Source organism: Octopus bimaculoides, chromosome 4 (assembly GCF_001194135.2).
Source record: "Octopus bimaculoides isolate UCB-OBI-ISO-001 chromosome 4, ASM119413v2, whole genome shotgun sequence".
NCBI classification, from domain to species: Eukaryota; Metazoa; Mollusca; class Cephalopoda; order Octopoda; family Octopodidae; genus Octopus; species Octopus bimaculoides.
This window is the reverse complement of record NC_068984.1, coordinates 20041880-20046217: the sequence shown is the minus strand read 5'-3', so window position 1 is coordinate 20046217 and position 4338 is coordinate 20041880.

Genomic DNA, 4338 nt, shown 5'->3' with positions numbered 1-4338 from the left:
TGTCCCATCTATGTTTAGCCCCTTGTGAGCAATAAAGAAAAAAAACGTTAGCACGCCGGGCGAAATGCTTAGCGGTATTTCGTCCGTCTTAACGTTCTGAGTTCAAATCCCGCCGAGGTCGACTTTGCTTTTCATCCTTTCGGGGTCGATAAATTAAGTACCAGTTTCGTACTGGGGTCGATCTAATCGACTGGCCGCCTCCCCAAATTTTCGGGCCTTGTGCCTAGATTAGAAAAAACTTTTATTCTTAAGGCGGCGAGCTGGCAGAAACATTAGCACGCTCGGTGAAATGTTTCGCGGTATTTCGTCTGTCTTTACATTCTGAGTTCAAATTCCGCCGAGGTCAACTTTGCTTTTCATTCTTTCGGGGTCGATAAATTAGGTACCAGTTGCGCACTGGGGTCGATCTAAAGACAAGATGGGAGATGATCCCACCCACTATCGGGGGCTTACATGGCCACGATTGTTCAGAGACAGACGATTGTTCTGAGACAGACAGCTGTGGTAGGAGTTCAGGGAGGGATTACTCCTTCAGGAATGATGAAGCCCTAGATAAGGAAGAGAAAGGGCCCCTAGGTACTTTGGTTCCATGGACAATTATCCAGTGTTCTCATGAATTAAGACTGGGGTGATTCAATAATAAGCAACGACCATGCACCAATACCGAATACTGGAAATGACTCTCAAACAACTATAATTGAATGACATCAGTATATAAATCGGTGACTCCAGTACTTAGTTTTCAAATAAACATATGGTAATTAAATAAATTATGAGAGAAAATACGTTTAAGAAATTCAATACGATAATTCAATGCGAAATACGAAGACCTATTTTCCCATGTCGTAGTAAATATATTACACGTTTTATGACGTCATGGATTTGCTTTCAAGTGCATCTGTCTATCAGCTAATAAGTGTGTGAATATATACTGGAACACACCTTTCGTCTTGTCTGTCTGTCTGTCTGTCTGTCTGTCTGTCTGTCTGTCTGTCTGTATCTCTCTCTTTCTCTCTCTCTCTCTCTCTCTCTCTCTCTCTCTCTCTCTCTCTCTCTCTCTCTCTCTCTCTCTCTCTCTCTCTCTCTCTCTCTCTCTCTCTCTCTCTCTCTCTATATATATATATATATATATATGTGTGTGTGTATTTATATGTATGTATATGTGTATATATATATACACACATACATATACATACATATCTATGTGTATATATCTATATACATACATACGTACATACATATACATATACATACATATACATGCACACATACAGATACATTCATACATATACATAAATACATACATACATACATACAGATACATACATATACAAACATGTATGTATGTACTTATGCATGTGTGTGCCTATGTGTGTATATGTGTGTATGTATGTATGTATGTATCTATGTGTAACATACGTATACGAGTGTACATGTGTGTGTATGAGTGAGTGAGTGAGTATGTGTGTGTATGTGTGTGTGCGCGTGCGTGCGTGCGTGTGTGTGTGTGCGTGTGTGTGTGTGCGTGTGTGTGTGTGTGTGTGTTAAAATAAAGTTATTATTTTAAAACGAGTCCAAGAATGAAAGCGGAATATTTACTGAGAGCAGAGTCGAAGCCTTTACTCAAGTTGCTCTATATCTGTTTGTCTCTGTCTGCCTGTCTAATTATCTATCAAAATGCGTGTGTTTGCGTGCATGTTCAGTGCAGAATAAAAGATCTTTACAAGGTGTCCTTAGATTTGCTATTCATAACCCTGCTACTATATTGTGCTGGGTGATCCTACAAATTCTTTATCGCTGTGGTTCAGTCAATAATTTGGACACTGTGAAAGAGTTATGTATCAATTGATATAGAAGTTGCTGATTCGAGTTTGGAAATGGTAAAAAAATTACTAGGTTCTTTGGATTCATTGCAAAATAAGCAAATATTTTCTCAGAATAGCAAAATCGTATGACATCACCACAAAAGGCGCAGGAGTGGCTGTGTGGTAAGTAGCTTGTTTACCAACCATATGGTTCCGGGTTCAGTCCCACTGCGTGGCACCTTGGGCAAGTGTCTTCTACTATAGCCTCTGGCCGACCAAAGCCTTCTGAGTGGATTTGGTAGACGGAAACTGAAAGAAGCCCGTCGTATATATGTATATATATATATATATATATATATATATATATATATGTATGTATGTATGTGTGTTTGTGTGTCTGTGTTTGTCCCCCCACCATCGCTTGACAACCGATGCTGGTGTGTTGACGCAGAAAAAGTTGATCTCCAATCGTCTGGAAGTCAGCTAAGCAGAGAGCGTTACTAAGTACTATCGTTTTATAGGATAACAATCCGTATATGTAGTTTGTGAGCTGTTTCTGGTCTTTTGCATGTTTACGCTTGTAAAATAAACCCAGAAGGAAGATTTCAGGATTCTTGCTGAATATCAAACTGACAAACGAAGTTGTTCACTGCTTGATATGATATATTCTATGTACTTGCCCTGGAATGACAACAAAAGGTCAGGACTGTAACAGGTAGCTTCCAAATGTTTAAGGCAAGATTCAAAACCAAATCTACAATTTCCTACAAGTCCTCTGCCTATTTTTCTCGCCTGTTGCACTAAGAAATTTATGAGAATAAACTGACCTTTTAACCTTCTCGAGTGAAACGTAGTTCAGGGTTGAATAGAGAGGAAAAATCCTTTGTTCAGTCTGAACTCTTGTCGCCTCGACAAATGAAGGTTCAACAAGACACAATAGATCACTTCACTCTAAGGTCGCTTGCGTGCAGGTTGTGCAGGTTCAAAGCTGAAGACTTCCAATATCATCCGCCACCTTCCCCGTCGCTTCTTTTCCTATCGCCACTAAACTTATGAAGGAAGTATGATGGTGATGGTGTCTTGGTTTGCTGAACAACTTGCTCGATGGATATTATCATAGTGGGCATGGTTTGTGCTGAGTGAGTCTCACTCTTTCATCTTACAAACTTGTATTCGTCAGCGCAACAAGTGCCACATGCCCAGCAATTATCAAGAGGTATCTGGAATAATCGACAAACTTATAGTTATACCAATTGTTTAAGTAATAATCTTGAAGCTTTGGGCTTTCATGCAAAGAAAAAGATGACCAAAAATGCTTTTGAAAATTGAAACTGTGAGGAAGAGTTAAAATATGCAATACTTTTCTAGAGTATATAGTTTACTTGTAAATGGACTTTGGTTATATGGGTGCAGCAGATTGTTTTAAAGTCTGCTACATTACTTATGTTCCCACACACCGCGCTAAGTTACGGGGACGTAAACAAACTAACACCGGTTGTCAAGCGGTTGTGAAACACACACACACACACACACACACACACACACACACACACACACACACACACACACACACACACACACAGCCAATTTGCTCAGAGTTTCCATCCACCAAATTGACCCACGGGGCATCTGTCGGCCCCCAAGGCTATTGTAGAAGACACTTATTCAAGGTACCGCACAGTGGGACTAAACCCGAAACCTTGTGGCTGCGATGCAACTTCATAACCACACAGCTATAGAATTTATATAATTCGAAAATAAATAATATTTTATGTTTTAATATTAAGTATATTATCTGATTCGAAATGAATGAATTCACGTTGAAAGGAGTCGGGAGTTTCATCTGGTAATTTAGATCAAAAAGAATTTCGCTTTTTCGTGCAGAGTTCGAGTGCAGGATGTTATAAGATTCGGAATCCTTTTTACTGTTTATTCTTTACTGCTGTTATTGTGTAAATTTCAATGAAATAGAATTTATTAGAATAACTCACAGAATTAAAAACGGAAGATAACGAGACCATATGTAACACGCATTCTCACACATATACGTATATTTCTGTTGTGATGTGATTTCAGTTTAAGAGACCGTCAAAGGAAAGTGTAGTATCTTTTCTTTAGCACAAATAAAACCAAGTCAACAACTACATACATACATACACAAACTAAAAAAATACATTCTTTGATTCACTGATAATATTTAAATACATTAATGGGTCGGTGTAAGCGATGGCTGTTATATCTTCTGATCTTTTTATTGCTTTACATAACCCCAGTCAAAATAATAAAGTTACTTCAAAATAACTGGTCACTTTGATTTTCTCCATTTCAGTTGATAACCTCTGTTTATTTTAATCTCTTCCACACTGATTATGTAATGCGCTGAACACTCGTTTCTTTTACACTAACATTTGTTGTGACACACATGTACACACACGTAGAGACACACACACACACACACACTCACAAATACATGCACTCATACATACATACATACATACATACATACATACATACATACATACATACATACATA